The sequence below is a fragment of the Lycium barbarum genome, chromosome 1 (genome assembly GCF_019175385.1).
Source record: "Lycium barbarum isolate Lr01 chromosome 1, ASM1917538v2, whole genome shotgun sequence".
NCBI lineage: Eukaryota > Viridiplantae > Streptophyta > Magnoliopsida > Solanales > Solanaceae > Lycium > Lycium barbarum.
The window spans coordinates 68,001,817-68,027,117 of record NC_083337.1 but is presented as its reverse complement, the minus strand read 5'-3'; the positions used below and the strand labels follow the sequence as shown (position 1 = coordinate 68,027,117).

At 42.6% G+C, this 25,301-nt stretch overlaps 1 non-coding gene across 1 annotated transcript; it reads right to left on the bottom strand.

Moving 5' to 3' along the window:
* Positions 1–9,618: 9,618 nt before the first annotated feature.
* On the bottom strand, positions 9,619–9,725 carry LOC132619098 (small nucleolar RNA R71). The gene has a single exon (XR_009574512.1). It is a non-coding gene; the product is annotated as a small nucleolar RNA R71 (small nucleolar RNA).
* Between the last annotated feature and the right edge of the window lie 15,576 nt (positions 9,726–25,301).

Sequence of the window (25,301 nt, the reverse complement as noted above, 5' to 3'; positions counted from 1 at the left end):
TTCAAGTGTCTAAAAAATAAAAACAAAAAATTGATTTGTGGCATAAATTAAATAAATTAGGTTAAAAGGGAATTTCAAAATAAAAGCAAAGACCACATTTTCTTTACAAAAAATCGAGTACAGTTCTCCTTTTTTGATAAAACAAATCAAAGTTCAAACCCAAAATTTTGGGCCAAGCCCAGTAGAACATTTAGGGTAACAACAGGAAAATAAGGATATAGGTCAAAGCCCAGCAGTTAGAATAGAAAACGTTTTGGGCCAAGGCCCCTCCTTTTTTTTTTTCAATCTTTTTAAAAACAGAAAAACACAGAATTTTGGGCTAAGGCCCACTAACTTTAAAAGAGAGAAATAAGGCATATGTGTTTTTAGGAGAAAGCCCACCATAACCCTTCTTTAAATAAACATCTTCGGCCCAAGCCCAAAAAACAAAAATCATCTTTTGAAATACTGTAATAAGCCTAATTTACTTGGCCTTGCTTTTTCAGTAGTAATCATAATAAAACGACCAAAAATGTCATGACATGTCACGAAACGAGCGAAAAAGGTGACCAGTAGGAGTACGAAGAGTACGACGAATCAACAATGATGCCAGAAGGGTTGGTGGAAGAATTGGAAGAGTTGGAAGAAAAGGAGAAGCCGAATATGGACGAAACTGAGGTGGTCAACCTTGGTGACAGAAGACATGTGAAGGAGACGCGAATCAATGCTCACTTATGAGCTCTGCAAAGAGAAGAACTCATAGCTTTACTAAAGGAATATGTGAACGTCGTCTCTTGGTCGTACGCAGATATGCCAGGGCTGAGCACTGAGATAGTGGCCTATATATTGCCCGTTAAGGAGGGATTCGCCCTAGTCAAACAGAAAACGTGAACGTTTAAACTAGACATGAGTATCAGGATAAAGAACGAAGTCAAAAAATAGATTGAGTCAGGAATAGTGGAAGTCACGTCCTATCCCACCTGGGTGGCCAACGTAGTGCCAGTACCCAAGAAGGATGGAAAAATCCGAATCTGTGTAGACTATCGGGATCTCAACCGGGCCAGTCCCAAGGATAACTTCCCTCTCCCGAACATCCACATACTGATAGATAACTGTGCCAAGCATGAGCTACAGTCGTTGATAGATTGTTTCGCTGGGTACCACCAAATACTCATGAGCGAGAAAGACACTGGACAGACAACCTTCATCACCCCTTGGGGAGTCTATCATTACAGGGTAATGCTGTTCGGCCTCAAAAACACTGGCGCCATATACATGAGGGCTATGACCACCTTGTTCTTTGATATGATGCATCGAGAGATCAAAGTCTATGTGGAAGATGTCATCATACAGTCGAAGGAAAGCTCGGGGCACGTTACACATTTGCGCAAGTTCTTCGACAGGCTTCGCAAATTCCCCCTGAAGCTAAACCCTACTAAGTGCGCATTTGGAGTGCCCGCTAGAAACTGGTGGGAATCATAGTCAGCCACAGGGGTATTGAATTGGATCCTACCAAAATCAAAGCGATTCAAGAATTATCGCCGCCCAAAACCAAGAAGAAGGTCATGAGTTTCTTAAGGAGGTTGAACTACATTGGGCGGTTCATGGCCCAGTCTGCCGTGATCATGGAGCCAAGAGGCATTCGACAAAATCAAGGGATATCTCTCCAATCCCCCTGTTCTGGTGTCGCCCAGGCAGGGGAGTCCCCTCTTATTGTACCTGTCAGTGTCAGAGAATGCTTTCAACTGTATGCTAGCCCAGCATGACGAAGAAGACAAAAAGGAGCATGCCATCTACTATTTAAGCAAGAAGATGACATCCTGCGAAGCACGGTACACGCTCGTAGAAAAGACATGTTGCGCTCTGACTTGGATCGCTCAGAATCTGAGACACTACTTATCGGTGTTCACCACCCACCTCATATCCCAAATGGATCCTTTAAGGTACATCTTCCGGCAACCAATGCCCGTGGGAAAGTTGGCCAAATGGCAGATCTTGCTAAGTGAATTCGACATCATTTACATAACATAAAAGGCAGTCAAAGGACAAGCCATGGATGACCTGCTAGCGGAAATCCCCGTCGACGACGAACTCGAGCCTTTATAGATTTTCTTCCTAGATGAGGAGGTATTAGCTATGGAAGAAGAATCGACAGAACCGTACAGGGGATGAAGGTTGTTCTTTGACGGGGTGGTCAATTACAAAGGATCAGGAATCGGAGCGGTGTTGATATAAGAAATAGGACAACACTATTCGATGGCCGCAAAGCTCAACTTCAAGTGTATTAACAATATGGCAGAATACGAAGCATATGTCCTCGGCCTCAGGATGGCATTGGACACGAACATACCGGAGCTATTAGTGATCAGGGACTTCGATTTACTCATAAATTAGGTAAAAGGGACCTGGGCGACCAAAAATGACAAGATACTCCCGTACGTGAATCTAGTGTACAGACTATGTGGGAGGTTCAAGAACATCGACTTCAGGCATACCCCGAGGGACCAAAATGAGTTTGCAGACCTTTTGGCTGCGATAGCCTCCATGATCCAGCACCCCGAAAGCACCCACATCGACCCTTTAGAGATCACAATAAGAGAAGAATAGGCTCACTGCGCCCACATCGAGGCCGAGCCGGATGGCCAATCGTGGTACGCCGACATCAAGACGTACTTGGAAAAGGGAGAATACCCCCAGAGAGTTCAGCAAATCAGAAGAAGACCGTCAGAAGATTGGCCAACAATTTCTTCCTGAACAAAGAGGTGTTGTACAAAAGAACGCCTGACCTGGGTTTACTTCGGTGTATGGACACTAAAGAAGTCACAAAATTGCTGAAAGAGGTGCACTGGGGCATGCGGGCCCTCAAATGAATGGATTCATCCTCATAAAGAAACTCCTAAGGACAGGTTACTACTGGATGACCATGGATCATGACTCGTGCAAATTTTTGCAGAGATGCCATCAATGCCAGATACACAGGGATTTAATCAAGGTTTCTCCTACTGAGTTATATGCGATGAGCTCATCGTGGCCCTTCGTAGCGTGGGGGATGGACGTCATAGGACCCATCGAACCACCGACCTCTAATGGAAACCGTTTCATCTTAGTCACCATTGACTACTTCACCAAATGGGCAAAAGCCACTTCTCACAAGTCAGTAACCAAGAAAGTCGTGGCCGACTTTGTCAGGAGCAATCTAATATACCATTTTGGCGTACCGAAATCCGTCATCACGGACAATGGTGCCAATTTAAATAGTCATTCGATGAAGGACATTTGCGAACGATTCTAGATAACACACAAAAACCCTACTGCTTACTGACCACAGATGAATGGAGCCGTAGGGGCTGCCAACAAGAACATTAAGAGAATCCTAAGAAAGATGATTGACAACTACCGAGATTGGCACGAGCAGCTACCTTACGCCTTGTTAGGGTACCGAACAACCAACCGCACATCCACCGGTTCAACTCCGTACCTCCTTGTCTATGGTACAGAAGTAGTCATACCCGCAGAAGTGGAGATCCTCTCGCTCCGGATCATCCAAGAAGTAAAGTTGCAAGATGTAGAGTGGGTTAAGAATCGTTATGAGCAGCTGGCTACGATACAAGAGAAGAGAATGGTGGCAGTTTGTCACGGACAGCTATATAGCCAAAGGATGTCTTGAGCCTTCAACAAGCGGGTAAGAACCCGACTCTTCCAGATCGGACAATTCGTGCTCAAGTGAGTGGTCCCCGAACAAGAAGAATATAAGGGAAAATTCATGCCCAACTGGCAAGGGCCATACATGGTCAGGAAAGTACTCTCGGGAGGAGCCGTAGTCCTAGCAGAGATGGATGGACAAGAGTGGCCCAAGGCTATCAACGCAGATGTGCTCAAGAGATACTAAGTTTAAGATTCCATTTGCTTGTAATCGCATTGCTGTTTCCTTGTAATCGCACCATTTGCTTGTACTCGTACTAGAATAGAAGAAAAATAAATCATCTATGTAATGAAATATGCAATGACTAGGCGCTTTCAAGCTCAATCGTCATAAAAGAAAAACCCAGAAACCATTAAAAAAACCCCAGAGGCAATGGAAGTGGCTAAATTAAACCGCAAGGACCGACCAGTGTCAACTCCGCACTGGGGCAGGATTTTTTAGAGGGTCTCAAAAATTCCTATTAGGAACAGTGAATAGGGAGATAGCCGAATGAAACGGTACACTGGGGCAGAATTTTTGAGGGGACCTAAAAAATTCCCGCATGATGAGAAACAGCAAGAGCCCCTCATGGCTTTCGAGAAAGGTTTCAGGTTTCTACCGTCCAGACCCAGAATCAACAGTCATACCTCCTGGGTGATCCGGAATACCATGCTCACAGTCATATGTCATGACAATATATTTTCAAAAAAATATATATACGCACTCGCCAGTATTAGCGCGCTTCAAAAGCCATATCTAAGAATACCAAGACTAAGAGGGTTCAGAAGAACGTCCTGAGAAGCCGTCGGACGGGAAGACGACAACACTAATCGGCCTTTTAGGAAACTCACGATTTTTCTGTGGATGAAGGTCTTGATAGGAAAACAACGAAGCCGCGGAGGCCAAACCCAGCAAGAATAACTTGTTGGACTAGCATATACCTTACGAAGAAGATAGATGAAAGAAATATATATCCGACCAAGAGACGGATCGCACTTGGGAAGAATAAGAGGCATGCTCGACTAAGAGGCTCAACAAGCAAAGAAAAGACACTGGATTTGAAGGAAAAGAGCTGGCTGAAAGAGTCGCGAGAGGGACAAATAACAGAGGCCACGATAACCAAAGGGTCCCGAGAGGTATAAATGACAAAGGAATGAATGGCAGAAACATATCAGGCCAAAAGGGGTCATAATGAACAAGCGTAAAGGGACATTCGACCAAAAGGGTCAAGACATAAACAAAAGGGGTATATCCGGCCACGAGGGTCATGGCCTACATTACAAACAAAAGAAAAATCATCCAGCTGCAGGGGCCATATTTGTATCCTTTAATTCCTTTCAATTTTTTCGTTCCTTAAAATACTTTCAATCCATTACTTTCCTATTGCCAAAAGGGCCATTGAATATTTATTTTCTGCTGCTGAGAGGGCCATGCCAAAAGGGCCATTGCATATTTATTTTCTGCTGCCGAGAGGGCCATGCCTAGAGGGCTATTACATATTTATTTTCTGCTGCCGAGAGGGCCATGCCAAAAGGGCCATTGCATATTTATTTTCTGCTGCCGCAAGGTCCATTACTTATTTATTTTTTGCTACCGAGATGGCCATGCCGAGAGGGCCATTCATACATTCATTCATATTGCCAGGAGGGCTATTCATGTATTCATTCATACTGCCGAGAGGGCCATTCATCCATTCATTCATACTGCCGAGAGGGCCATTCATGCATTCATTCATACTGCCGAGAAGGCCATTCATGCATTCATTCATACTACCGAGAGAGCCATTCATTCATTTCATTACATACTACCATCACATGTTTGCTTTTGCTGCAAAAAAAATCATTCATGCAAATATCATGAAGACATCTGCAATATGTTTAGATTTCGAGAGCTGGTGCATAATCTCCGAAAGAGAGCCAACCTGCTGAACTGGGTCCGGACAAATTGCAGAGAAAACGTGAAATTTTCCTTACATGGCTGACCAAAAAAGAGTGCCCATGAGAGTCAAGCTTTCCAGCCAGGATTTGGAGGACCTACTCCCGGACTCAGCCAAGTTAGTCTGCTTGTGGGTCCTTTTGTTAAAAAATAATTGCGACCGCTCGGGTACACACCGGGAAGTCCGAAGGTATTCCCACATAAGGGACACACCCTTCTCCAGCGATGTCGAACTACATGTGGCCTGATTCCCTAAGACCAAGGATATGTAGGCAAACTCAAGACTAGAGAGTCGGTCACCTTCCCACAAGTCTCTGAGAAAACCTCACAACACCGGTGATCTCGGGACCTTTCAGCTATGCACGTGAAATCTTTAGTAGAGTCCAACTACAAGTGGCCTGAATTCTTATATAACCCGAGATATGTAGGAAACCTAGAAGCTAGGTGTGACACCTCGAAAAATTTTCCGTGAGCATACAATGAATAGACCAACGAAGAGTATGAGTGTACGATGCTTTACTAAGAAGGGAATGACTACCCATGAGTTTTGAAAACGCGAAGGTTGCAGATTTGCATTGCGACCCAGTGGTCGTAAAACACAATATGGGCCGTAAAGTGATTTACGGACCGTAAAGTGCCATCGTCTTCCAACTATCAAAACTTCAACTTTCTGTCAAATGTTGAAATGGTTAAATACGACTCAGAATACGGACCGTAAATCGAAATACAACCCGTAAACCACCATGACCTACAACAAACCTTTCTGTTTCCGATATGCTTAAATAAGGTCTTGAAAGACGGACCGTAAACAAGAATACGGCCCGTAAACTGGGTTTACGGCCACTGTGCATCCCGACTACTGTTCACAAAAATCAGATTTTTAAGTTAAGTATAAGGGACCCCAAGCTCATTTTATTTCATTTCTCATCTTCACAATTCAAGAACTCTCTAGAATACTCCAAAACACTTCATCCACAAGAATTCAAGAAAATCAAGGGAAAATCAAGATCAACAATGCCAAATTCATGAAAACAAGAGTGTGAAACCTAGCTCAAGTTCATCTTCCTCAAAGAAAACTAAAAGAGGTGAAGTAGGGTTTTGGTGCTAGAGTAGAAACTCCACTCAAGGCTTGTTCCACCATCATCCAAGGTAAGTTTCATGACCATTTCATGTTGTTTAAGGTATTGGAAGGTTAAGATACCCGAATTGTAGAAAAGCATAGTAAATGAGTCATAAATGAGTGAATAGTGCCATGAGTGAATGGTAGTTGAATTGAATCATGAATGTTAGTGTGTTGTGAGTATGAATGCATTGTAAACGACATGTAGACCAGGAGATAAAGTGTGATATATGAGAAAATACGATAGCGGACCCAAAACCATAAATATGGGAAAAATGAAGAGAAATGGTGGATCATGGTCATTGTATATGAATGATGATTGTTGATTGCTATATTGTAATTGTTGTTGTGGGTGTTGGGAGTTGATATGGAATATGGGAAAAATAGTATAAACAAAGGAAGTGCTGCCCAACTGTCTCTAGAAATAGTAGTGCGTTCTTATAGTTGATTAACTAATGTTAGTACGAATCCTCTTTTGAAGGTAGAGACGTGACATTGAAGGAGAATAAGCGAACGCTAGATTGCTTAAACGAGAAAGGTATGTGAGGCTTAACTCTTCTTTCAAAAGGCATGAATCCTTCAAGTTTTCCATAATCCTCCTATAAGATGAAGCTTATGAGTCCTTCTATATATCGAATCACCTATAAGCATGATAATAATGACAATGAGCTAGAGTATAGAGATTCAAGAAATTGTGGCACGATGTTCCTACAATGCTAATGATGTTATTATTGTTAAAACTCGTCTTAGCATGATACTCATGAAATGTCCATAATACAATTGGGGGTTCACGACCTTACGTCACCCCGACATAGTGTGGTTGCCTTAAATCCTAATGTATGCTCCTAACGCTAATGTATGCTATGACAATAAGATGATAAATAATGCTACCTTGTAATACGACTATGGGATGCATGGAATACCAAGAAATGATAACATGATGCTATGGTATGAGATGTGTGATGTGCCGCGGATTGGTGGAATATTCGACGCCTTTTTACTATGAATTTTGGCTGTTTTCAAGTAAGTCTGGTTCTCTTTAATATGTTTTTGTTGTGTTTTAGGAAAACAGTGGCCCAAAAGCAAAAAGCAAAGAACAACAGAAGAATTGGCCAGAAATGAGAATCGACGGTTCGTCGATCAATCGACGAACCGTCCTTTGAATCGTCAAAAAGCATAATTTTCCAGAGAGGACAAAGTTGAAGACGACAAAGGGCGGAGGCATCGACGAAGCGTCGAACAGATCGACGGTTCATCATTTGTGTCGTCAAGCAGGACCTCTCAATAGAGGAGAAAAAGACGGATTACTCGACGAAGCGCCGAACTGGTCGACAGCACCGTCGAATGGCACACAGGGCTGAAGATTACAAAAGACGAAGAAATCGACGGATCGTCGAACGATCAATGGTCCGTCGATCTTGCTATCGGGGGAAATTTTGTCAGCTTTTGCTGTGCGTTTTTGGAGCCTATTTAAAGAACATTTTAGGTCATTTCTTGATTCAGCTTTTATGATACTCAACTAAAAAGTCCCATTGGTTGGTGAGCATTGAACACTCTCCCTTTGGAGTTTAGTGAAGACACAAGATTCTATATTCCACCATCTTTATTACATTTGTAAGCTTTATGTCTCATTTATTGCTTACCACTTTTGAGACCAAAATGTGTGAGTAGTCTCTTTAATCAGAGTTGTGGAGCCAAAATGATGGGTGCTATGTAATGGGTATCTAACATTGTATATATGTATAATGGGATGTGATGTATTTTATTATCTCTTATTCATTGTTCTACAAATGGTTGCAAACATTTGTTCATGCACCAACCCTAGTTTATTTGGAAAGATGAACTAGGGTGTGATTTGAAATAATATAACAAGGACTCGAGGCGCTAACCCTCATTTAATGAACTCACTTAGGAATAAGATGAGTTCTACTTGGCATATTTAATCAACCTTATTTATAACTTTTCTGCATTTGGGAAAATCATGAAAAGAAATACTTTCTAACTATTGGGAAATATTCGAAAGTGTATTAGAGATTAAGTGCATGCATAATCGCGACCCATTAGAAATATATCATATTGACACCCATAGCATAACATCTAATCATTGTGGTGACACAACTTTGGTTCTTCCAATCTAAACAAATTTCTATTACTTCAAAGTAGCGAATACAAACCAAATCTACTTTTTAAGATTCTAGGAATAGGATTAAAGCCTTTAAAGACGAGTATCGCATATAATTAGTACCTTTTTCTCTCCATATTCCCTGTGGGATTCGACCCCAACCTTGTTTGGGTTACTATATTTGACAATGTCCGTTTTACGCCACAAACAGGTGTAATTTGAGCTTATCAAATTTTGGCGTCATTGCCGGGGAATACGGTTTAGAAATTACTGATTGTTGTGAACTCTTCTTTAAAACTTTTTCTATTCCATCACACCTCGTTTGCTGTTGTGGTGAACCAGGTGAACATGGTTAGAAGACCGAATCGCCAAGGTGGACTCCAAGTGAACCCACCTGCTCCAGAAGAGGATGATGATGAAAATATATTTGCGGAATTCATAAATGAAGCGGATTATGCTTCTGCTGTGGTTCCTCCTAGAACTGGAAATGCTACCTTCAAGATTGATAGTTCTATCTATCAACTGCTGAAACTTGAAGGTTATTTCTGAAATTCTTTGGAGGATTGTCCACTTCGTCATTTGAAGAACTTCGTGCATGTATGTGCTCAACAATCTCAAGGAGCTGTTTCTGCCGATGCACTTCGGTTAAGGGTCTTTAAATATTCCTTGGCTGGTCAAGCCAGGGAATGGTATGAAAAGCTTCCAAACAATTCTATTCATACTTGGAATGAGTTAGCAAATACATTTTTAAAGAAATGGTTCCCGCCAAGCAAAAAGGCTGAGCTTAGAGACAAGATATTTGACTTCAAGCAACTTCCGGGGGAACAATTATATTCAGCGTGGGAGCGTTGCAAGTATTATCTAGCTCAATCTCCAACTCATGGATTTCCGGATGCTATCCTCACGGAAAAATTCTACAAGGGTTTGTATACAATGAACCAGATTACCATCAATATAGCCGCAGGAGGATGCTTTATGGAAAAATCATTTATAGTTATCACCCGTTTGCTGGACAAGCTCACCACCCATAATCAAGCTTGGCACTCGAGTGATAGTGAAGTCCTGTCATATGGTAGCCCCTCTGCTGCCGCGGTGGACAAAGAAAATCATGAGCGAGATCATGCTTTCGCTCAATTGCAAACCACTGTGGATTTGTTGTAAAAGTGTGAATGTTATCGAAGAGATGCCACCTCATACTCCCGGAATGTACCAAGTCTCGGAGGAAGCTTATCTAGAGGGGCAGCCACAACGTGAGGATGCAAATTATATCGATCACTCTCAAGGGGGTTATCAAAATCCATGGAGACCCCAACAACAAAGCAATAAATATGGTTGAAATGAATATGGTGGTTCAGACAGGAGGGATTACAACAACAACAATTATGGTAATCGGAAGTCCAATGCCTATGTTCCACCAAAGGGTCGTACGTCTAACTCTCAAAATTGGCGAGAAAGTCCTTCCAATGATCAAGGGACCTCTCGGATGGAATCTATGCTTGAAAAGATATTGGACAACCAGCACAAGAGTGACAAGAAGATGGAAAATTTGACCGAAGTGGTAGGCTCTCACACCGCTTCGATTCATAAACTTGAATCACAAATGAGAGATCTTTCTCGTGAGCAACATCCACCGTAAAGAGGGGGCCTTCCTAGCGACACAATTCCGAACCCAAGGGGTAGTGGAGGCGATCACATTGCCACATGCAAAGCTATTTCCACTAGAAGCGGAAAGGTCCTTGACGCAGTAAATCAGAAAGTGGTTGAACCTATCATTGTCGAGCCAATCATTAATGAGGTTATTGAAGAAGAGGTTGAAGAAAGAAAAGCGGCACCAATTGAAGTGCCTATTGTTGTTGAGAGAGAGAAGGAAGTGCACCCTAGTGTTCAAAAGGGTGACGAGGAGCCAAGTGTTGAAAAAGCCACCGGAGAGAGCTTTCTAAAGAGCAAGGTCACGGGGGAAATTAAACCCTTGACTCAAACGTATAAGTCTCCTCCCCCATTTCCACAAAGATTGATGAAAAGAATGGAGGATGCCAAGTGTCAACGATTCTACGACCAACTGAAAGGGTTGTCAATGAATATCCCATTCCTAGACGCGTTCCAAGAAATGCCGGGATTTGCTAAATATTTGAAGGATTCGTTGACAAAGAGAAGGCCAATCAAGCATGATACGGTGGGAGTCACCCACCGTGTGAGTTCTATTATCTCGTCGTCAAATGTAGAGAAGAAGGGAGGTCCTGGGGCTTTCACTATCCCTTGCACCATCGGTCATCATGGTTTTGCTCGGGCTTTATGTGACAATGGTGCTAGTATTAATTTGATGCCACTAGACATATATAAGCAAGCTGGTCTGGGAACACCTAGACCAACGAGCATGCGTTTCGAAATGGCTGACAGAACCATCAAAAGACCGGTAGGGGTTGTTGATGATATCCTTGTTAGAGTGGGGGAATTCTTATTACCGGCCGATTTTGTCATCCTTGATTGTGCGGTTGACAAAGAAGTCCCAATTATTTTGGGAAGGCCATTTCTTGCCCCCAGGAGAGCCCTAATGGACTCGAAAAAGAGTGAAATAAAATTCCGAGTCAATAATGAAGAAGTAACCTTCCAAGCTAGCAAGGGGTTAAAGTTTCCTAGTGCTTATGAGAGCATTTCGGTCATTGATTCATTCGATGAGATAGACGAAACGGTAGTGCATCACTCAGAAGAAGAGCATTTTGATGAGACACTTTCAGCTATCCTGGTGAACTTCGAGGCAGATGATATGCAGGGGTATATTGAAACAGTTAATTCTCTCATTGGTCGAGGGTCATACTCTTATGAGCCGAAGAAACTATCTCTTGATCTTGATAAAAGAACCACTCCTCTGGCTAAGCCTTCGAATATTGAGCCTCCAAAACTTAAGCTCAAGCTACTACCCTCTCATTTGAAGTATGCTTTTCTTGGCCCAGATAATACTTTACCCTTCGGTTATTCTCTCATCTTTGTTAAGTGAGGACCAAACTCAAAAGGTGCTTGAAGTGTTGCGGGCGTATCGAAGATCTATCGGGTGGACTATCGCAGATATCAGGGGAATTCCCTCCGGTATTTGTGAACATCGAATCGAGCTTGAGGAGGATAGTTCATCAAGTGTCAAGCATCAAAGGAGGCTAAACCCTCCTATGTAAGAAGTGGTGAAGAAAGAGATAATCAAGTGGTTGGATGCGGCTGTTGTGTACCCAATTGCAAACAGTCCATGGGTTAGTCCGGTGCAATGTGTGCCAAAAAAGGGGGGCATCACTGTTGTCCGTAACTCCAAGAATGAGCTGATCCCTACAAGGACTGTCACCGGATGAAGAGTATGTATGGACTACCGGAAGCTGAACACCGCAACTTGCAAAGACCACTTCCCTATGCCTTTTATTGATCAAATGCTTGATCGGCTAGCTGGAAGAGCTTATTATTGCTTTTTGGATGGGTACTCGAGGTACAACCAACTCAACATTGCATTAGAGGACCAAGAGAAGACCACCTTCACCTATCCTTATGGCACTTTTGCTTTCAGCCGCATGCCTTTCGGCTTATGCAATGCCCCAGCTACTTTCCAATGGTGTATGATGTCTATTTTCTCAGATATGGTGGAAGATTTTTTGGAAGTCTTCATGGACGAATTTTCTGTTGTTGGTAACTCCTTTGATGAATGTCTTTCCGATCTCGGTAGGGTATTGAAGCGGTGTGAAAAAACCAACCTTGTACTTAATTGGGAGAAATGTCATTTCATGGTGACGGAAGGGATTGTCCTAGGCCATAAGATTTCCGAGAAGGGCATTGAGGTAGATCGAGCAAAAGTTGATGTAATAGCCAAGCTCCCTCCACCAATCTCTGTAAAGGGGGTTCGCAGTTTCTTCGGACATGCCGGTTTCTATCGGCGATTCATCAAAGATTTCTCCAAGATCGCCAACCCGATGTGTAAGCTTCTAGAAAAAGAAGCTAAGTTTGCATTTGATGGGAAATGCCTTAAGGCATTTAATGAGTTAAAGGAAATGCTCACCTCCACTCCAATTATTGTATCTTCGGATTGGTCAATGCCATTTGAGCTCATGTGTGATACAAGCGGCTTTGCTATTGGTGCGGTACTTGGGCAAAGGCACAACAAAATCATGCACCCAATTTATTATGCTATCAAGACCCTCAATGGAGCTCAAATGAATTACACTGTCACCGAGCAAGAGCTTCTAGCCATTATCTATGCGTTTGAGAAGTTCCGGGCTTATCTACTTGGATCCAAGGTGGTTGTTCATACCGATCATGCGGCTTTGAGATACTTGATGACGAAGAAAGATGCAAAACCAAGGTTGATTCGTTGGGTCTTCCTGTTGCAAGAGTTTGACTTTGAGGTCAAAGATCGAAGAGGTTGTGAAAACCAAGTTGCGGATCATCTATCTAGACTTGAGGAAGCTGGGAGACCAAGTGGAAATATTGAGTTGAATGATGTTTTCCCGGATGAAAGGCTCTTGGCTGTAGCTTGTGATGTTGCTCCTTGGTACGCAGATATCGCCAACTTCTTGGTGACAAGTCTTATCCCCGACGATATCAAAGCTTATCAAAAGAAGAAATTCCTGAGAGATAGTCGTCAATACTATTGGGATGAGCCCTATTAATTCCGCACTTGTGCCGACAACGTCATTCGGCAATGTGTGGCCGAATCTGAAGCCAAGGAAATTTTGAAAGCTTGCCATGATTCTCCCGTAGAGGGGGGGGGGGGGGGCATCACAGTGGAAACCGCACATCAGCTAAGGTGATTGAGTGTGGTTATTATTGGCCCACCATTTATCATGATGCAAATTTGATGGTGAAATCTTGTGACCAATGTCAACGCCAAGGATCAATTGGGAGGAAACACGAAATGCCAATGAATTTTGTCATGGAGGTTGAACTGTTTGATGTATGGGGCATCGACTTTATGGGCCCCTTTATAAGTTCTCGTGGTATGCGATACATCTTTGTCGCGGTTGATTATGTGTCCAAGTGGGTTGAAGCTGTAGCATTGCCCAACAATGATGGAAAGAGTGTCACCAAATTTCTCAAAAGAAACATATTCACAAGGTTTGGCACTCCACGGGCAATCATTAGTGATGGTGGCACTCACTTTTGCAACAACCAATTCGCTAATCTCTTGGAGAAGTATGGAGTGCAGCACAGGGTGGCAACTCCTTACCATCCCCCAAATGAGTGGGCAAGTCGAAGTCTCCAATCGTGAGATAAAGAGCATTTTAGCAAAGACGGTTAATGCAAACCGAACTGATTGGTCATCTTGATGATGCACTTTGGGCTTACAGAACAGCGTTCAAGACACCCATTGGTACTTCTCCTTACCGGTTGTTGTTCGGTAAAGCTTGTCATTTACCTGTTGAACTCGAACACAAGGCTTTGTGGGCATTAAAAAAATTGAACATGAATTGGGACGAAGCAACCAAGTTGCGGTTGTTTCAAATGAATGAAATGGATGAGTTTCGGCATCATGCTTATGAGAGTGCTAGTTTGTACAAAGAAAGGATGAAACACGATCATGATGTCAAACTTCTGAAGCGAGATTTTTCAACCGGGTGATTCGGTGCTGCTATTCAATTTAAGGTTGAAACTCTTTCCGGGCAAGTTGAAATCTAAGTGGTCCGGCCCTTTTACTTTGGTGAGTGTGTCACCCAATGGATCAATGGAGTTACAGTCTGATGACGGGACGCGTACTTTCAGAGTCCATGGCCATCGAGTCAAGCACTACCATTGGATGGTTGATGGTGACAGGATTGTCGATGCTCACCGGTTAAAACATGGCATCGGACCTTAGCATCCAAAGTGGTAGCACGTCGTGCCACGACGTTAAATTGTGCGCTTCTTGGGAGGCAACCCATGGGCATTTGTTGCAATATATATATTTTTTTCTTTCATTCCGTTAATTTTTGTTGTTGTGTTGTTTTATATGTTTGTTGATATGTTGCAGAACCTAAGTGTTGAAACCCAGAAAATTACCAGGGCAATAGTTGCACGACACATTCGACGGTCCGTTGATCCAATCGACGAAACGTCGAATGCACCGTCGAGTGGATTAAAGGCACCATTGGTCACTGGAAATTACGGGAAATCGACGCCAGGTTTGACGCTCCGTCGATCCGATCGACGGTCAGATCGACCGGCGTTTTTCTGCTCTTTATAAAAAAAAAAGGCAAGGCACGGAGAGTTGTGTAAAAAAGATGGAACGTCGATTAATCGAAGCTCCATCGATTGTCCTCTCCCTCCGTCGTTTTAACCCGACGATTCCGGGACATGGGTTATAAACCCACGTCTGTTGCCTTCCCCATTTTCATATGTAACGTCTCCTTTCTCAATTTCTCTCTCTCCCTTGCTCCCACTTCTCCTCTTTCCCCTTAACTGCTTCCCCAACCCTACCCACCCTCCCCTCTCTCTTCCCCAGCCATCACCACCAATTCCCCCTGCCCCTCTCTTTGTCTCGCATTGTCTGTGCAAATTTTCTCGAGTAATTTTCATTCTAGAACATTGAACTCATCTTCACGGTATGTTGCTTGCTAAACTCCTTTTCTATTGTGATTGTTTGTTTTTGCATACTAGAGTTTATGTTCATATTTTTGTTTGCTTTCCTTGTGTTGTTTGCCTCGCGTTATCTTCGCTTGGTATGCTAAACTTTTTTGCTGGGGTTAGTGTGTTCAATTGATTGTGGTTGTTGAGTGCTTGATTTTTATTCAAGTTGGAGGGCATTCCGACAAATACACTTCAGTCATGAGGTTATGGTTGTTTTGTCCACCAACTGTTCGATGAAATGCCAAATAGGGCTATTGGGTGTCACAATGGCTTGGAGGGCATTACGACCCCCGTGTTGTTTTGCCCACCCATGCCGACATGGGGTGAAGTATGAGTAACCCCAAAATTCGTGACGATTGGCACATCGACAAAAAAACGTATAGGATCTGTAGTCTAAACCTGCCAAAACCATTCGACGTTCAATTCGACGGCCCGTCGATTCTATCGACGGACCGTCCCATTCAACGTCGAATGAGCCTTGTCTAACGAACTTTCCAAGCACAGCATCGACGGTGGATTCGACGACCAGTCGAATCAATCGACGGGGCGTCTTTCTCACCGTCGAATGATCGATATTCCAGTGGCATTTTGGTGATGAAATGAGATCGACGATGAGATCGACGGCCCGTCGAATTGATCGACGGGGCGTCTTTCTCACCGTCGAATGATAGATATTTCCAGTGGCCAATACGCGATCGACAGTGCGATCGACGCCGCGTCGAACAGTTCGACGGGTACTTCGACGCTTGGTCGATCTATTCGATGATTCTATGGCAGATCGACGGCCCACTGGCAGCTTTAACAATGATCGCATGTTTTGTACTTTTAACTGATTCTTTTATGCTTTTATGGTTATATTAACAATGAAGTGTATTCTTTTCTTAGGAATGCCTCAAAAGAAGCAAGTCAAGCGGGGTGCTGGTCCCAGACAAGGCTGAGGTCGGGGTCAACCAACCCTTACCCTTAGGGATGATTCCTCGAACTCGAAACATCAAGCGGCAGTACCGACAACTAGATCGAGGGCCCGGACCACCACTCCCCAAGCAGAATCACCCACCGAAGTCTCCTCTCAGTCTGTAGTAGGGATTTCGTCCTCCACATCCGCTGATTCCAGCGATGCAGCAACAACACAACCAACCGCTTCCGAGCCAAATTCAGATGAGGATCATGAGCGGCTGGGACTGAAAAAGATGGAGGTAGCTGCCGTCCATTTCCCCTATGCAGGATGCCGAAAATACTCTACTTAAGGGGTCACAATACTCAGCAGGGGTAATCCAAGGAGAAATATTCAAGAGGAAGAACAAATCAGCAGGAGCGGCTTAGAGAGCTACCCTCGCATTACGGATCTCATCCAACATTATCATCTTGAGGCATTCACACAGCCTCCTGGGGATTATTTCCCGACCATGGTTCGGGAATTCTATGCTACCTACAGGGCAATGCTCGATCAGCGGTACAAGAACAAGCGAACTTTGAATGCCGCCCCTCCTTTGGATGAGGTATATGTTCGGGGTGTCCATGTTGATATCTCAGCCCGCACCATCAACAGGTTTTATTTTGGTAATGACTTCGTCGCACCAACCACAGTGGAGTTTGATGATAAGTTTGAGAGACGAGCTGAGCAATCAGTGCGGGAATGGTTTGCAACAGTGATAGCTCGAGGGCCGGCGGATGAGGCCCCATGGGTAAAAAAATTGGATGCCCCCATCCGTAAGGCAGATCTCAGCTTCGAAGCTAAATTCTGGTGGAACTTCGTCATTTATCGGGTTCTACCCACGGGAGCAGATAACATAGTTACACCGGATAAAGCAGTGGTCGTGGCTGCTATGCTATCGCGGTACCCAATCAACTTCGGTGATTTGATCAGCAAGACCATTCGGCAACGCGTACCATAGGCGGCGACGGCTTTGATATTCCCGTGCCTCATCACGCAGTTGTGTCGGTTGGCCAAGGTGCGGCACCTTGAGGCATTTGCAGAGACTCATCAGGCAACAAAGGTGTGCGACATCACGCGGAGTAGGGATGAGACCCTCCGTGCATCTCAGGCCACTAGTACTTCATTGTTAGAGCTCATGAGTAAGCAGGCTGAGCAGGTCACAGATTTAGTACCTCAGGGCAGAGAAGGATTGTCCCCCACAGAGGCCTCCACACCATCCGTAGCTGGCGCTACCCCTTCTTCTGAGGCACCACCCCGGCCCGCTGTTCCATCTGCATCTCATATTCAGCCTTCAGCAGCAGCATCACCTTCCGAGGATCTCTTTGTCCTCAACCGAGCCAACTTCCGACAGTTTGCAATCAAAGCAGAGCGTGCTGATCAGCAGGTCACCCGGATATTGGAACAGTTGGGTAGGTTCGTCAAGAGAGCGATTGCACCAGAGTTAGAGCCCCTTCAGGAGGCTATGGAAAGGCATCATGCTCGAGTCAATGCACGACTTGACAGTCTGGAGATGCGCATACTCGCTATTGAAAAAAAGAGTGAGTCTGGCACTTCGGGAGATTTGAAGACCAAGCTTGACCAGATCCGAGCTGAGATTGCGGCCCTTCGTACAAGAGAGTCGATTGTTGTGGATGACCCGACACCACCTGCACCAGTCACCAGCATTTCCGATTTGATCAGAGTGGTTGATTTGGTGACTGAGGATGAGCCTGGGGAGAGTCGCAAGAGAAATCGGCTTGTCAAATTGGCTGATGATGAGGATGAGGAGGATGACAATGACGATGAAGACCTAGAGCTTCAGGAGGGTATTCGGCGATCACGCCTGGACATCAGGTTCACCGGCGCATCTTCCAGTACTAGTGCTATCCCAGCGCTAGTCAGGCAGATCAAGATAGCCCCTCAAGACCTGCTGCCACTGAGCCAGTCAGCTCCACCACTTCAAACCACCCAGCCAGCAGCAGAGACTGCTGCGGGGGAGGCACCTCAGCAGCAACAACAAGATTAGAGTATTTCAGGTCGGCACCACCACCATGGGGTGATGGTATGATTTTTGATGCATTGGGGACAATGGATCTTCTTTTTGCTGGGGGTGAGGCAACCTGATGTACTTTTCAGTATTTATATTTATTTTATGGATATGTTTAGTTGTTTTATGGATTAAAGTAATTGTGACTCTCATGGTTGTTGCATTTTGAACTTATGGCATGGATTTTGGATAAATGATGTGTTTTGTGGGCTGATCTTGACCCCTCCAAAAATGTGATTGCGTATCTCATGTTATAACGAATTGACATGTATGGTTCTTTTTGTAACATCATAGATATTAAAGTGTATATGAATTGAGTGTTCAAATCCTTATGCCATTGTGAGTGTGAGAACTTCCTCTGTTCATTATTAGCATATGTGGATCCAGAACTTGCCTGGTAGGTCATGCTATATTGCTTAGGATAGTTGGTTGTGAAGTGATCATAGGCTTTCCTTCTGAATTGTCACGTCAGCCTTAAAAAGCCCAAAACCTGTTCTATATGAATACCACTAGTTCCTATGTTGAGCCTTTGACTTTTTCTCTTGATTTGCTGTAACAAACCTTTTCCCCATGTCATGACTTCATTCCATCTTTGCACCCATTTCCTCCTTGACATTACTAGAGAAAAGAGGCGAATCGCCTAAGTTGGGGGTGGTGTATGTGTGAAGTAAAGGCTATGAGCCTAAAGTGGGGGTGCGTGAGTTGCATAGTTAAGAATCAGATGTGAATATATATATATATATATATATATATATATATATATATATATATATATATATATATATATATGTGTGTGTGTGTGTGTGTGTGTGTGTGTGTGTGTGTGTGTGTATGTCTCATGTATATATACATTTCATGTACATATGCGTACGTATATACATTTGTATATATATAGTTTTATAGCAATAATAATATTGTCTCATAAAAAGATCGTAAATTCTAGTAATGGTAAAATCACATCGTGGTCATGAGTTGAAGAATGAATAGATTAGGGCATGAGAAGAAAGGTCATATTTTGTAGTGTCAAGGAGGATGCGTCACTAATTCCCAAATGAGTATCCTACCCATCCCCATGCCTACATTACAACCCAAGAACAAGTCCTATAGTGATCACAACTGAACCATCCGAAAGTGTAGGCATTGAAATTAAAGGCAAGCATATGGTATCTGCACTGGTAAATCATGAATTTCTTTGTGAGCGCGAGTTCTTTGTATTCTCATCTATCCTTGTCCCAATTCTTATTGTCAAATTGTGTGTGGGACATTTTCTAAGCTAAGTGAGGGCAAATGGTGAATACTCACACGCATAAATGCTTCTAATAATATGATGTCATCAATTGAAGCGTCAGGATCAATTCTAATGAGCTTGTTTTGAAAGAACCTTGTTTTGGAAAATGATGAAAGAGGGAGTTGATTTAAAAATGCACATGCCGGTAGCAATGAGCAAACACCATTGTAGTCACTTTTACTTTAGGTTTAGCATAGTTGCAATGTTAGTTTGTAGTTTTTTTGTCTGACTTGCTTGAGGACAACAAAAGATCTTAAGTTGGGGGTATTGATGTGCCGCGGATTGGTGGCACATTCGACGCCTTTTTACTATGAATTTTGGCTGTTTTCAAGTAAGTCTGGTTCTCTTTAATATGTTTTTGTTGTGTTTTAGGAAAACAGTGGCCCAAAAGCAAAAAGCAAAGAACAACAGAAGAATTGGCCAGAAATGAGAATCGACGGTTCGTCGATCAATCGACGAACCGTCCTTTGAATCGTCAAAAAGCATAATTTTCCAGAGAGGACAAAGTTGAAGACGACAAAGGACGGAGGCATCGACGAAGCGTCGAACAGATCGACGGTTCGTCTTTTGTGTCGTCAAGCAGGACCTCTCAATAGAGGAGAGAAAGGCGGATTACTCGACGAAGCATCGAACTGGTCGACGGCACCATCAAATGGCACACAGGGCTGAAGATTACAAAAGACGAAGAAATCGACGGATCGTCGAACGATCAACGGTCCGTCGATCTTGCTATCGGGGGCAATTTTGTCAGCTTTTGCTGTGCGTTTTTGGAGCCTATTTAAAGAACATTTTAGGTCATTTCTTGATTCAGCTTTTCTGATACTCAACTAAAAAGTCCCATTGGTTGGTGAGCATTGAATACTCTCCCATTGGAGTTTAGTGAAGACACAAGATTATATATTCCACCATCTTTATTACATTTGTAAGCTTTATGTCTCATTTATTGCTTACCACTTTTGAGACCAAAATGTGTGAGTAGTCTCTTTAATCAGAGTTGTGGATCCAAAATGATGGGTGCTATGTAATGGGTATCTAACATTGTATATATATATATATATATATATATATATAAATATATATAATGGGATGTGATGTATTTTATTATTTCTCTTATTCATTGTTCTACAAATGGTTGCAAACATTTGTTCACGCACCAACCCTAGTTTATTTGGAAAGATGAACTAGGGTGTGATTTGAAATAATATAACAAGGACTCGGGGCGCTAATCCTCGTTTAATGAACTCGCTTAGGAATAAGATGAGTTCTACTTGGCATATTTAATCAACCTTATTTATAACTTTTCTGCATTTGGGAAAATCATGAAAAGAAATACTTTCTAACTATTGGGAAATATTCGAAAGTGTATTAGAGATTAAGTGCATGCATAATCGCGACCCATTAGAAATATATCATATTGACACCTATAGCATGACATCTAATCATTGCGGTGACACAACTTTGGTTCTTCCAATCTAAGCAAATTTCAATTACTTCAAAGTAGCGAATACAAACCAAATCTACTTTTGAAGATGCTAGGAATAGGATTAAAGCGTTTAAAGACGAGTATCGCATATAATTAGTACCTTTTTCTCTCCATATTCCCTGTGGGATTCGACCCCAACCTTGTTTGGGTTACTATATTTGACAACATCCGTTTTATGCCATTAACAGGTGTAATTTGAGCGTATCAATGTGTAATAGTGATGTGTTATGATTGATTTTGTGATGATATGATTCCACCGCGCCCATATGGCCGGGCATGTTACCGCTAATGCGGGCTGCGTATGATTCCATCACGCCTATATGGCAGGGCATGTCACCGCTAATGCGGCTGCTCTGTTTACACCGAGCCTAGAGGGCCGGGCATGATCACCACTAGTGGGAGGCATATGAGGGTTACCCGGATGCGGGTAACGATGCGGATTACGATGTGAGGGATAGCATATGATGATGTATGTGATGATGTATGGGATGATGTATGGGATGTGATAGCATGTATACTATGATTATGTAAGCAATATATGTAGAGAGTATGTTGTCCATGATATACACTCAGGTTGTATCCTTCTCTCATGATTCCTGATCCCTCTATTATGTTTGTTTATTTCATTCCTGCCTTACATGCTCAGTACAATATTCGTACTGACGTCCGTTTTCTTTGGACGCTATGTTCATGCCCACAGGTAGATAGGGAGGAGATCTTGCTCCATATTCTTAGAGGCTGTTAGCTGACTGAAAGCACCCCATTGTCCTGGAGGTGCCTATGATGATTCTTTTGTGTACAATTATAGATGTCATCTCATAGAGGCTCGTAGATACTCAATGTGGGTCATGTGGTCTCACGGCATAGTCATTGTGTAAATATATACATATATATCATTTTGCAAGCCTAAGGGCTCATGTGTATAAAAACATTATGTTTCTAAAGGAAAACGGGTTTTCTTATAAATCGAGCATGAATCCGATAAATGATTGTTAAATAAGCCTAAGGAGTACTAGTACGAGCGGTGCTCGGCGGTTAGCCCCGGGTACCCGTCACGGCCCCTAGCCGGGTCGTGACACTAGGGTACGACCACACATGTGTGAATTATTTGAAATTTAAGGGGCAAGATTTATCGGGTCAGTAAAAAATTAGGGTTAGTCAAATTTCATTGTCCAGGGATGGTCTCGCTATCCCCGAACACCGAAGGGGCAGTTGTTGACACCTAATGTTTGACCTCCCGAGATCTGTTTTAAGTGCTCGAAGTCCTTGGATAATAAATAAAATTAGTTGTGCACCCCTGAGGGGGTTAGGTAATTTTATAAAATTATTTGGGACAACATGTCACCATTTTGAGTTGATAAAGAAACATTTAAAGTATTTTAATTTTGTGGAGATTTATTTTGAAGAAATTGCAATTACTCGGAGGGGTAAGAATACCCCTTCTTAATAATTATTTTTCAGGAAAATTAGATTAATGAGCGACTTTATTCTAGTATTATTGTCCAAGGCATTTTGAGTAATTAAAAAGGATGACCATATTACCCTTTCCTGCGCATGCTTGCGTAGTCGATATTTTTTTTCTTAACTTAAAGACCGGTGCCTGCAAAAAGATTTTTGCTTTTACACCAAGGGTTGTTTTCTTAAACTATTTAAGTCCTAATGGACTAACAATTGGTTTTTTTATTTATCTACGTAATGGTTTTTTTTCCTACCCTCTATATATATGTATGTATATACACTATGTATATATCAATATACAAGGTGCATATATATATATATATATATTTTATATATGGGGCCATGCCATTTTAAAATGGATAGACGAGGTCCAGTCCAAGATACCATGACCTAGCCCACCTCGGCAATTAAAATAAAGGGGAGGGTCTATTACTCCTCTACCCCTCCCTCTCATTTTATTTCATGTCCTAGAGGAGGGCCTCGGTGCAAATTAGGGAGAAAGGAGGCGGCTAGGGTGAGACCCTAGTGTCGCTCCTGCCCTCCACCATCTGCTCCCTACTATTTAACATCGTGTCCCATCGACTTTGGAGAGGGGAGGAGGTAAAGCATTCAATGCTTTGTCCTTCTCCCCCCTAAATTCAGGCCAAACAGACCCCAATGTATACCCACCTCCCTTTTTATTTTTATATATCTATAGATTTGGGGTTTGAGCCTTTGATTTCGTCTATGCGTTAAATCTGAGCTGTTTAATTGGGGTTTATGTGTGAGACTTGCAAAAACTTGCAAGTCCCACATCGAGTATTTGGGCAGTTTTAACGTTTTGGGGTTTCTATAAATAGAAACTGTTACACCTCGGAAAATTTCCCGTTGGTACTCAAGTAAATGAACTAATGAGGTGTGCGAGGAGTGCGAGTGTATAATGTTTCATGGGAAATGTATGTAAAGGGATGTGGATGATTAGAATGAAAAGTCGAGAAATGAGAAAAATTGAAAGTTGGAAAAACTGCCCAGTGGTCGTATATTGCAAAATACGGACCGTAAAGTGCAATACGGTCCGTAAACTGGCAGTCGTAAACTGCCATGCAAAAGCTTCAGCTTTCTGCCAGTGGTCGTAAAGTGCAAATACGGACCGTAAACTGGTATACGGTCCGTAAACTGCCAGGTCGTAAACTGGCATACCAAACTTCAACTTTCTGCCAGCTGAGGAAGAGGTATAATACGACCTGGTGGACGGACCGTAAAGTGATTTACGGCCCGTAAACCATGGTCGTAAATCACCATGCATGCAGGCCAAAGTTTCTGGTTCTGGTTAAGCTTAAAAACGACCACGAGGGACGGTCCGTAAACTGAAATACGGACCGTAAACCTCCATGGACGACCACTGTTCACCTAGCACAAATGTTTTTCAATTCATTAAATATGAGGATCAAGACTTGTCTTATTTCATTTACAACATTACACCACTTCTCTCTAGAACTTCCCTCTACATTTATTTTATGAGTTTTCAAGGATTATAAGTCATCCATAACATTAAGACAAGTAAATCAAGGATAAGGGAATCATCAAGGATCATCCAAGTCAAGAAATCCAAATGGAGAAAAACTAGGGTTTTGCTCAAAGAAGAGTATTATCAACCAAAGCTTGTTCCTACAACTTCTAAGGTAAGATTCATGATTTTTACAAGATGTTTGAGGTATTGGAGAATTAAAATACATGGATTGTAGAAAATGTGGTCAACTAGGTCATGAATGATGAATAGTGACATTTTGAGAAATTGTTTGAATTGAGTTATGAATGTTGTTGTGTTGTGATATGAATGTGTTATAAATGGTATTAAGATCATGAACTAAACACTTTAGACGAATGGACGAAGATGGGTGTTATAATCATGAATGTGGGTGAATTAGAGGCAAATTGAGGAATTCTAGATAATGTGGATAATGTGAATGACTAATGGCCATTGTTATGATATTAATGAAGGTATAAACGCTAGCATTGGAAGGGAACGTGCAAGCATATAATAGTTTGACGGAAAGGTATGTAAGGCTAACCCTTCTTTCATAAGGCATGGTTCTTGGCCAAATTCCTAAATTCCTCTATATGAGTATGTTGTCTTCACATGGTTGATATTCCGAGCTCATAAGCTCACGACCCTTGACATGTACTATGCTTATACTACGTTCCTCGTATGACGAGTAAGTCTATAATGTAAATGTAACGATAATGATGAGGATAGAAATGATGATGAGAGTAAAATAAGACTAGAGATGCTTACGAGCTACAATATATGTGTATGTGTGCCTATGAAGGGCAATAATAAGACCCCGAGCTTATGATGCCGGGTAAGACTATATGTATATGACTATGTATAAAGTATGTATACGATTACGAAACGCGCGCACACCTCTGCAGAGGGTACGGATAGCCCTGATGCCTTGGTAGGGCCAGGTATGTATGACCTTGAGCCTTGGTTGGCCAAGTATGTATAAGACACCGATCCCATGAGGTCGGGTATGCTATGTAAATGCTATGTATATGAAATGACTATGTATATAATATGAATATGAATGTGAAAAGACTATGTATAGGAATATGGATAAGGACATGTATACGAATATGAGCACAAGTATGGTACGAGTATTACTATGGGATACGAACGACGATGTATGCAAGTAAGCGACATGATGATGATATTACT